General features: G+C 40.0%; 1 protein-coding gene across 7 annotated transcripts in view; it reads right to left on the reverse strand.

Moving 5' to 3' along the window:
* Nucleotides 1-12,192, reverse strand: part of NAV1 (neuron navigator 1) — a 735,938-nt gene that overhangs the window by 663,964 nt on the left and 59,782 nt on the right. The window lies entirely within an intron of this gene.

A 12,192-nucleotide genomic window follows, 5' to 3' on the forward strand; every position in this document is an offset into this window, starting at 1 on the left:
ATTCCAGCAAAATCTGAAATCCAAATGGTGCTCCTTCTCTTCAGAGGCCTGCTGTGGGTCCAAACGGCAGTTTATTACCACATATGGGGTATTGCTATAAATCAGAAGAAATTGCTTTACATATGTTGGAGTGTTTTTTCTACTTTATTCCTTGCAAAAATTACAAATTTCTAAGTTTTTTCACAAAAAAAGCAGGATTTTCATCTTCACATACTAATTCAAATAAATTTAGCAAAAAAACTGTGGATTCAAAATCCTAACTATACCCATAGATAAATTCCTTGAGGGGTATAGTTTCCAAAATGGGGTCACTTTTGGGGGGTCTTTACTGTTTTGGTACCACAAGACCTCTTCAGACCTGACATGGTGCCTAAAATATATTCTAAAAAAAGGAGGCCCCAAAATCCACTAGGTGCTCCTTTGCTTCTGAGGCCTGTGTTTCAGTCCATTACCGCAATAGGGCCACATGTGGGATATTTCTAAAAACTGCAGAATCTGGGCAATAAATATTGAGTTGCATTTCTTGGGTAAAACCTTCTGTGGTACAGAAAAAATGTATTAGAAATCAATTTTCAAAAAAAAATAAAATAATGAAATTTGTAAATTTCACCTCTACTTTGTTTTAATTCCTGTGAAACACCTAAAGGGTTACAACACTTTCTGAATGCTGTTTTGAATACTTTGAGGGGTGAAGTTTTCAAAATGGGGTGATTTATGGGGACTTTCTAATATATAGGGCCCTCAAAGCCACTTCAGAACTGAACTGGTCCCTGAAAATATAGGCTTTTGAAATTTTCTTGAAAATATGAGAAATTGCTGCTAAAGTTCTAAGCCTTGTAACGTCCTAGAAAAATAAAAGAATGCTCAAAAAACGATGCAAACAAAGTAGAACTATGGGAAATATAAACTAGTAAGTATTTTGTGTGGTATTACTATCTGTTTTACAAGTAGATACATTTAAATTTAGAAAAATGCTAATTTTTGCTAATTTTCTCTAAATCTTGGTGTTTTTTACAAATAAATATTGAATTTATCGACCACATTTTTTCCCTAACATAAAGTACAATATGTCACGAGAAAACAATCTCAGAATCACTTGGATAGGCAAAAGCATTCCGGAGTTATTACCACATAAAATGACACGTCAGATTTGAAAAATCGGCTTCGTCCTGAAGGCCAAAACAGGCTCAGTCCTGAAGGGGTTAATTCCTGTGAAACACCAAAAGGGTTAAGAAACTTTCTAAATGCTGTTCCGAATACTTTGAGGGGTGGAGTTTTTAAAATGGGGTGTTTTATACGAGGTTTCTAATATATAAGGCCCTCAAAGTCACTTCAGAACTTAACTGGTCCCTGAAAAACTAGTGTTTTGAAATGTTCTTGAAAATGTGAGAAATTGCTGCTAAAGTTCTAAGCCTTGTAACGTCCTGTACAAATAAAAGATCCCTTAAAAAAGCTGACGGCGAAACGTACATCGGGGTGTTTTGGTGTAGTCTGTGGTTGACGCATTTAGGGGCAGACATGCAGAATATGGGTTGGTATTTCACATAGATCTGATCCTGACTTTATATATTTTTTATATCTTGGATCAGTCTCTCTGACACTGTCATTTGTATTTTTTGTCCAGTGTGTGCATATTTAGTATACCGTTAACTGTTGAGGTATTCTTGTACAGTATTGTCAATACCTTGACAATACACTGTTTGATTCCATAGATGTATAATATGATACATTTGTTGCTCCTAGATACCACTACCACATTTTTATTATGTGTTGTTTTATATTGTATGTGATGGTCTATGTCTGTTTTTAACCCCTTAATGACCCCCGATTAGCCTTTTCACGGTGGTCATTAAGGGGCTTTATTCTACAGCGCCGCTATTCCACGGCGCTGCATTAGAATAAAGTAAACAGAGCAGGGAGCCGTGAAATCTCCCTGCTCCCAGCTGCTAGAGGCAGCTGAGGGCTGGGGACGTCCCTGCTCTGCCGGGTGAGATCAATATTCGTATCGATCTCACCCGTTTAACCCCTCAGATGCGGTGCACAATAGTGTGCACCGCATCTGAGTGGTTTTGGAGAGAGGGAGGGAGCTCCCTCTCTCTCCCACCGACACCCGGCAATAATATCGCCGAGTGTCTGTGTCTCTAATGGCAGCCGGGGGCCTAATAAAGGCCCCCGGGTCTACCTGCAGTAAATGCCTGCTAGATCATGCCGGAGGCATGACCTAGCAGATGCCTGTCCGCTTTAAACGGACAGGCAGTAATACACTGCAATACAAAAGTATTGCAGTGTATTATAAATGCGATCGGATGATCGCATATGAAAGTCCCCTAGTAGGACAAGTAAAAAAAAAAGTTGAATAAAGTTAATAAAAAAAATGTGGAAAAAAAAAAATGAAAACCCCACTTTTTCCCCTTACAAACTGCTTTATTATTAAAAAAAACCACAATAAAGCAAAAAGGTTACGCATATTTGGTATCGCCGCGTCCGTAACGACCCCGACTATAAAGCTGTTACATTATTTAACCCGCACGGTGAACGCTGTAAAAAATAAAATAAAAAACAATGGAAAAATGTATGTTTTCTGTTAATCCTGACTTAAAAAAAATTTGATAAAAAGTGATCAAAAAGTCGCATCTACTCTCAAATGGTAGCAATAAAAACTACAAGTCGTCCCGCAAAAAACAAGCCCTCATACAACTGCATCGGCGGAACAATAAAATAGTTATAGCTCTTCGAGTGTGACAATGGAAAAACTTAAAAAATGGCTTGGTCATTAGGGCCCAGAATGCAAGCAGGGGGAAGGGGTTAAATAATTTCCAAATAAAGATATTTTTTTTATATTGGTTAGTGCTTTACTTGTACTATGGTTATTTACACTTCTAGTATTGTTGTCTATATATGTCTTCATAGGCATTCTAAAAATAAAAGAATGTTCAAAAAACAATGCCAACACAAAACACACATATGGGAAATGTTAACTAGTAACTATTTTGTGTGGTATAACTATCTATTTTACAAGTAGATACATTTAAATTTAGAAAAATGCAAATTTTTGTTAATTTTCTCTAAATTTTGCTATTTTTCACAAATAAATACGGAATGTATCGACCAAATTTTACCACCAACGTAAAGTACAATGTGTCACGAGAAAACAATCTCAGAATCGCTTGAAAAAACAGAAGCATTCTAAAGTTATTATCATATAAAGTGACATGTCAGATTTGAAAAAAATGGCCTGGTCCATTAGGTGAAAACAGGCTGTGTCCTTAAGGGGTTAATATCTTTGGAAAGTTTATCCATTTCAATCACAAGAAAACTCCTAAAAAATGAATTTAACCCCTTAAGGACGCAGCCTAGTTTGGGCCTTAAGGCTCAGGTCCCATTTTTTCAAATCTGACATATTTCAATTTATGTGGTAATAACTACGAAATGCTTAAACCTATCCAAGCGATTCTGAGACTGTTTTCTCGTGAGACATTGGGCTTTATGTTAGTGGCAAAATTTGGTCAATATATTTAGTGTTTATTTGTGAAAAATTGCAAAACTTAAGAGAAAATTTTGAAAAAATAGCATTTTTCTGAATTTAAATGCATCTGCTTGTAAAACAGATGGTTATACCACCCAAAATAGTTACTAGTTCACATTTCCCATATGTCTACTTTAGATTGGCATCGTGTTTTGAACATTATTTTATTTTTCGTGGACGTTACAAGGCTTAGAACATAAACAGCAATTTCTATTATTTTATTAAGAAAATTTCACAAGCCTTTTTTTTAAGGTACCTGTACAGTTCTGAAGTGGTTTTGAGAGGTCTATGTATTAGAAACCCCCATAAAACACCCCATTTTAAAAACTAGACCTCTCAAAGAATTCAAAACAGCATTTAGAAAGTTGTTTTTTTTAACGCTTTATGCATTTCACAAGAATTAATGCACCGTGAAGGTGAAATTTGCAAATTTCATTTTTCTTGATGAATTTCAAATTTATTCAATTTTTTTCTGTAACACAGAAGGTTTTACCAGAGAAATACTAAATATGAATTGTCCAGATTCTGAAGTTTTTAGAAATGTCCCACATGTGGCTCTAGTGTTCTCGTGGACTAAAACACAAGCCTCAGAAACAAAGAAGCACCTAGTGCATTTTGGGGCCTCTTTTTTATTAGAATATATTTTAGGCAGCATGCAACGTTTGAAGAGGTGTTGAGGTGCCAAAACAGTAGGAATCCCCCAATAGTGACCCCATTTTGGAAACTTCCCCTCAAGGAATTTATTTATGATTGTTGTTACCATTTTGACCCAACAGTTTTTACACAGCACGTATTTGAATTGGGCTATGAAATTAAAAAAAATGCAATTTTTTCCAATAAAATGTAATTTTTCATTAAAATTTGTTATTTTCACAGGGAACAAATTACCCCATTTTGTTGCCCAATTTCTCCTGAGTGCAGCAATACCCCATTTTTGGCGATAAACTGCAGTTTAGGCCCATGGGAAGCCTCAGAAGGGAAGGAGCGCTGTGTTCTTTGGAGTCCTGATTTTGCTGGATTGGTTTTCGGTGCCATGTCGCATTTGCAGAACCCCAGTGGTATCAAAGCAATGGAAACCCACCAGAAGTGACCCCATTTTGGAAACTACACCCCTCAAGGAATTCATTTATGGGTGTTATGACCATTCTAACCCACCATTTTTTCACAGAATTTATTTGAATTGGGCTGGGAATTTAAAAAATATATTTTTTTTTTCCAATAAGATGTAGTTAGGTTTCAAAATGTCTTATTTTCACAAGTAATAAAATACCCCATTTTGTTACCCAATTTGTCCTGAGTGCGGCAATACCCCATTTATGGCGACAAACTGCCGTTTGGGCCCATGGGAGGGCTCAGAAGGAAAGGAGCGCAATGTGTTTGTTGAAGTCCAGATTTTGCTAGTTTGGTTTTCGGGTGCCGTGTCGCATTTGCAGAGTCCCAGAGGTATCAAAGCAATGGAAACCTACCAGAAGTGACTCCATTTTGGAAACTACACCCCTCAAGGAATTCATTTATGGGTAATGTGACCATTTAAACCCCATAGTTTTTTCACAGAACTTATTTGAATTGGGCTGGGAATTAAAACAAAATTATTTTTTTCAAATATGTAGTTTTGGCTGAAAATGTCTTATTTCCACAAGAAACAAAATACCCCATTCTGGTGCGCAATTTGTTCTGAGTGCCACAATACCCCATTTGTGGTGAAAAACTGCCGTTTGGGCCCATGGGAGGGCTCAGAAGGAAAGGACCACCATTTGGCCTACTGGGGATTTTCTGGTGCCAAGTCATGTATGCAGAAGCCCCTGAGGTACCAGTAAAGTTTAAACCCCTGAGAAGTGACCATTTTAAAAACTACACCCTTTAAGGCATTCATCCAGAGGTATAGAGAGCATTTTGACTGGAGACATACACCCCATAAACTGTAATGTGGGTTCTCCCGGGTATGGCAATACCCTACATGTGGCTGTTAACAGCTGCCTGGGCACACAGCAGGGCTCAGAAGGGAAAGATGAGGGGATAAGGGCCTATTCACATCAGCGTTGGCTTTCCGTTCCGGGGTTCCGTCGGGTGAACCCCGCAACGGAAAGTCAAACTGAAACCACAGCTTCCGTTTCAGTCACCATTGATATCAATGGTGACGGAAGCTTTGCTAATGGTTTCCGTTCGTCACCATTCCGGCAGGTTTCCGTTTTTCTGACGGAATCAATAGCGCAGTCGAATCCGCTATTGATTCCGTCGTTAAAACAGAAACCTGCCGGAATGGTGACGAACGGAAACCATTAGCAAAGTGTCCGTCACCATTGATATCAATGGTGACGTGACTGAAACGGAAGCTGTGTTATCACTTTGACTTTCCGTTGCGGGGTTCACCCGACGGAAACCTCCGACGGAACCCCGGAATGGAAAGCCAATGCTGATGTGAACAGGCCCTAAGCTGTGCGGAGTGCATCAGGCTAAGTAAAACTGGGGTAAATTTTAAAACAAGGGATGTATGATACATTTTAAAACACTCTTTCATACAGCGCCCTGCTTTTTCGGGACACGTTTCACATTGATATATGGTGTCCTTCCTTATCCCCCTCTTATAGCAGACTTTGCACCTCTTTCGACTTTTTCCCTTCTTGCCAGTTTGGGGAACTTCTCCTGGAAAGAGAAGTTCCCTTCTTGGTCCCTAAAGTTTAGGTTCTTGATAACCCCCTCTTGAAATTCCAGGAAAGTTCCCGTCTGGCCTGCACATCGACGTATAACCTATGCATTGTACAATGCCATCTATATGATGTGCACGGCCAGCTTCTTATACCACACCGCAGGGCGCTGTAGAGCTTCAGGACTTGATCTCACAAGTCCACCCCTCCCATGTACCTATTGTAGTCCAGGATGCAGTCTGGTTTGGGGGTCTCGGTACTGGTACCTCGTAAAAGGTACATGGGTACTGGTGTGGCCATATATTGTTGTCAATACAAGGACATCTCTCTTGTCCTTGTACTTGTCACACAATATGTTGCTGCTAGATTTTGCCCTGCTCTATCCCCTTCTGAGTGTTTGCCCAAGCAGAGTCTTAGGGAGGCCTCTCAGATTTCTTCAAGCAGTGCCGCATGCCGCAGTACTTCTGGAAGCGAGGCACTTGAAGAGTGGGACGCTGGTATAAAAATTATCCAGGTAGAGGTGGTAACCCTGGTCCAGCAGTGGGTGCACCAAATCCCACACAATTTTTGCATAATTCCCAGTAAGGGGGAGAATTCTGGGGGCTGAATACTGGTGTCCTTCCCTTCAAATATCCTAAATCTGTAGGTATACCCTGATGCACTCTCGCACAGCTTATACATCTTCACACCATACCTTGCCCTCTTACTCAGCAGGTACTGGCAGAATTGAAGCCTCTCTTTAAAATGTAACAAGGACTCATCAATAAAAATACTCTTCTCGGGGGTGTATGCTTTGGAAAACCGGGCACTAAAACGGTGTAACAGGGGTCTCCGTTTATACAAACTGTCAAAACTGAGGTAATCTCGGGCTGGGCACTGCTCATTATCAGTATAATGTAAGAAGCGAAGTATTGCCTCATTTTAATATTTTTTTAGGTTCCAGTTCAGTTCTGAAGTTGCTTTGAGGGGCCTATATATTAGAAACCCCTATCAAACACCCCATTTTAGAAACTAGACCCCTCAAAGTATTCACAACAGCATATAGAAAGTTTATCTACCCTGTAGGTGTTTCACAGAAATTAAAGCAAAGTAGAGGTGAAATTTCCTTTTTATTCCACTTTTTTTCTGTAAAACAGACGGTTTTAACAAATACTTATTGTATTACGGTTTTACTCAATACTTATTGCCCGGATTCTGCAGTTTTGAGAAATATCCCACATGTGACATCCGTAGTGCAGTGTATTAGAGCTGTCAGCTACTCGCTGACAGCAAGCATAGTGGGTCCTGACTTTGTCAGGACCCACTAGGCTTCCGTAGATGGCATAGCCGGACGCCATTGTTAGGCGTCTGGTGGCCATAGCAACCATCGCTGCCCACTATCATGTAGCGGGCCGTCGATGGTGGTTTAACCCCTAAAAAGCCGCGATCGCTATTGAACGCGGCTTTTAAGGGGTTAATCAGCGGGGTCACAACGATCGGTGCCCGCTATGGGAGCTGCAGCAACTGCACAGCTGTCACAGCTCCTGTATGTGTCTGGAAGACGGCCGAAATGGCCGTTCCTCCAGTGACCTACTATTCTGTCATGGAGAGCGAACAGGATGGTTACCATGACGGAATAGTACGTCACTGAGTGTTAAGGGGTTAAAAACTGTCTGGGTATTTTTCTAGAAAGACCTAGTATTACAAGGTATCTGTATTAAATTGATTCAGGAATTTATTTTAATTGTTATATTTGAATTAGGAAAGGATTTTTCCTCCCCTTAACCCCTTCCCGCATCTTGGCGTAAATGCACGTCCAGGTGAGCAGTAACTTCGCGCACCTGGGCGTGCAGTTACGTCCGCGCTTCAACAGTTAACCGCCGCGCGGCGCTACACTGCAGCGGCGGTTAACTGTGCAGGGCGTCTGCCCTGCTCTCCCCGTTGCTGATCAGCGGCCTGTCGCCGCTGAAATCGGCAGTTAACGCCTTCGATACGGTGGTCGATTGCGATCACCACATCAAAGAGGTTTACAGCGGACCGGCAGCCCCCCACATGCATTTGCGGGGGCTGGCGATCCTTATCATGGCAACCAGAGGCCAGACAATGACCTCCGGGTTGCCATGTACGGAAGCCTCGGAGGAACAGCCCCCGGCCGGTCCTCCGATGCTTCCTGTCAGTGTGACAGTTACGTCAATGACAGTTGGAACACATTACTCTATGTGTGTAGTGTATTGTGTTCCAGCAGCGATCAGAGCTGCAAGTCTATGTGTCCCCTAGTGGGACAAGTGAAAAAAGTAAAAAAAAAGATAATTTTTTTTTTCAAAAGTGTAAAAATAAAAGTTAGAAGTTACATAAAGAATGCTTTTTTTCCTATAATAAGTCTTTTATTATAGGAAAAAAATTAACACGTTAAAAAAAAGTACACATATTTGGTATCACCGCGTTCGTAACGACCCCATCTATAAAACTGTAGTATTATTTTTCCCGCACGGTGAAAACCGCGAAAAAAATAAACGAAAAACAGTGCCCAGATCAATTTTTTGGTTACCAACCCTCCCAAAATATACAATAAAAAGTGATCAAAAAGTCGCATGTACGCCAAAATTGTACCAATACAAACTACATCCCGTCCCGCAAAACACAAGCCCTTAGGCTATGTTCACACGGAGTATTATGGCGAGTTTTTTGACGCGGAAACCGTGTCGCAAAACTCGGCAAAAACGGCCCGAGAACGCCTCCCATTGATTTCAATGGGAGGCGTCGGCGTCTTTTTCCCGCGAGCAGTAAAACTGCCTCGCGGGAAAAAGAAGCGACATGCCCTATCTTCAGGCGCTTCCGCCTCTGACCTCCCATTGACTTCAATGGGAGGCAGAGAAAGCGTATTTCGCGCTGTTTTATGCCAGCGGCGCTCAATGGCCGCGGGCGAAAAACGGCGCGAAAATCGGCGTGCAGGGAGAGGAAAATCTGCCTCAAAGTTCCAAACGGAATTTTGAGGCAGATATTCCTCCCCCAAAATACTCCGTGTGAACATAGCCTAACACCGCATTTTTGACTGAAAAATAAAAAAGTTATGGCTCTCAGAATATGGTGACACAAAAATAATTTATTTTATAAATAAGTGATTTTATTGCACAAACGCTGCAAAACATAAAAAAATTATATACATATGGTATCGCCGTAATCGTACCGACCCGCAGAATAAAGTAAAATGGTCATTTATAGCCCAGGGTGAAGGCCATAAAAAAACGAATAAAAAACATTGTCAGAATTTATGGTTTTTGGTCACCTTGCTTGCCCAAAAATGGAATAAAACGTGATAAAAAAAAAATTCTGGTACCCCAAAATGGTACCAATGAAAACCTACAGATTGTCCCGCAAAGAATAAAACCTCACACGGCTCCGGCGGAGAAAAAAATAAAAAAGTTCTGGCTATCAGAATATGGTGATGCAAAATGTCTAGAGTGTCCAAAAGCAGATAAGATCGGGCGCCATTTATCAGTGCGACACCGGCCACATATCTGCGGATTATTATTTATTTACTGCATTATTATACCCTCTTATTATACCCTGATGTACCCCGCACAGATTACATATGCCCCCACATTATAAACTGAAACACCAGTAAAACCCCAAAACAGAACAACTACCAAGCTACATCTGCGCCCCAAAAGCCAAATGGCGTCCCTCCCTTCTGAGCCCTGCAGCGTGCCTAAACATCAATTTACGTCCACAGATATGGCATCGCCATACCCGGGAGAACCCGGTTATATTTTATGAGGTATTTGTCTTCAGTGGCACAAACTGGGCATAACATGTAGTGCACTAAAATGGCATGAGTGGAAAATTGTAATTTTCACTCCGCACCATGCGCTACACATTAACCCCTTCGCACACCACGACATAGCATGTCTTAGTGTGGGGGGTGATTTATGGAGCATCTCACGTGAAAAATAAAGAATTTAAAACTGCAAAATCGCTGTTTTTTTGGTCACCTTGGCTCTACCTAAAAATGTACTAAAAAGTGCTCAAAAAGTTGTATGTACCAAAAAATGGTACCAATAAAAACGACCGCTCGTCCCTCAATAAATAAGCCCTCATACCGCTCTAATTGACTGAAAAATAAAAAAGTTATGGCTCTTGGAACGCGGGGAGAAAAAAAACTAAAAAGAAAAAAATGGATCAGCCCAGAAAGGGTTAATTACTTTCTAATGAAAAACCATTTATGACCACACGTGGGGTATTGCCGTACTCGGGAGAAATTGCTTTACAAATGTTGGGCAGCTTTTTCCTCCTTTATCCTTTGTGAAATTGAAAAAAATTCAACATTTTAGTGGAAATAATGTTGATATTCATTTTCACGGCCTAATTCTAATAAATCCTGCAAAAGACTTGTGGGGTCGAAATGCCCACTATATCCCTAGATAGATTCTTTAAGTGGTGTAATTTCCACTTTTGGGGGGTTTCCACTGTTTTGGCCTCTCAGGGGCTTTGCAAATGCGACATGGCACCCAAAAACCATTTCAGCTAAATTTGAGCTCCAAAAGCCAAATAGCGCTCCTTCCCTTCTAAGCCTTGCTGTGGGTCCAAACAGCAGTTTATTACCACATATGGTATATTTCCGTAATCGGGAGAAATTGTTTTACAAATGTTGGGGTGCTTTTTCTCCTTTATTCCTTGTAAATATTAAAAATGGCTCCCTTTTTTCAGAAAAAAAGTTGATTTTTATCTTTACAGAATAATTCCAATGAATTCAGCAAAACAACCGTGGGGTCAAAATGCTAACTTTACCCCTAGAAAAATTCCTTTATGAGTGTAGTTTGCAAAATGGGGTCACTTTCCGGGGGTTTCCACTATTTTGTTCCCTCCAGTGAATTTCAAACGTGACATGGCACTGAAAACTATTCCAGCAAAATCAGAATTTCAAAATCCAAATGGTGCTCCTTCCCTTCTGAGTCCTGCTGTGGGTCCAAACAGCAGTTTATTACCACACATGGGGTATTGCTATAAATCAGGAGAAATTGCTTTACATATGTTGGGGTGTTTTTTTCTCTTTTATTCCTTGAAAAAATTAAAAACTTCTAAGTTTTTTCAGAAAAAAAAGTAGATTTTCATCTTCACAAACTAATTCAAATAAATTTAGCAAAAAAACTGTGGGTTCAAAATGCTAACTATACCCCTAGATAAATTCCCTGGGGGGTGTAGTTTCCAAAATGAGGTCAGTTTTGGCCCCACAAGACCTCTTCAAACCTGACATGGTACTTAAAATATATGCTAAAAAAAGGAGGCCCCAAAATCCACTAGGTGCTCCTTTGCTAATGAGGCCTGTGTTTCAGTAAATTAGCGCACTAGGGCCACATGTGGGGTATTTCTAAAAACTGCAGAATCTGGGCAATAAATAATAAGTTACATTTCTCGGGTAAAACCTTCTGTGGTATAGAAAAAAAATTACAAATGAATTTTGTAAAAAAAAATTAAATTTGTAACTTTCACCTCTACTTTGCCTTAATTCCTGTGAAACGCCTAAAGTGTTAATACACTTTCTGAATGTCGTTTTGAATACTTTGAGGGGTGCAGTTTTCAAAATGGGGTGATTTATGGGGACTTTCTAATATATAAGGCCATCAAAGCCACTTCAGAACTGAACTGGTCCTTGTAAAAATCGCCTTTTGAAATTTTCTTGAAAATATGAGAAATCACTGCTAAAGTTCTAAGCCTTGTAACGTCCTAGAAAAATAAAAGAATGTTCAAAAAACGATGCCAAACTAAAGTAGACATACGGGAATTGTTAACTAGTAACTATTTTGTGTGGTATTACTATCTGTTTTACAAGCAGATACATTTAAATTTAGAAAAATGCAAATTTTTGCAAATCTTGGTGTTTTTTACAAATAAATATTGAATTTATCGACCAAATTTTTTCACTAACATAAAATACAATATGTCACCAGAAAACAATCTCAGAATCGCTTGGATAGGTAAAAGCATTCCGGAGTTATTACCACATAACGTGACACATGTCAGATTTAAAAAATCGGCTTCGTC

Source organism: Rhinoderma darwinii, chromosome 2, assembly GCF_050947455.1.
Source record: "Rhinoderma darwinii isolate aRhiDar2 chromosome 2, aRhiDar2.hap1, whole genome shotgun sequence".
Lineage (NCBI taxonomy): Eukaryota > Metazoa > Chordata > Amphibia > Anura > Rhinodermatidae > Rhinoderma > Rhinoderma darwinii.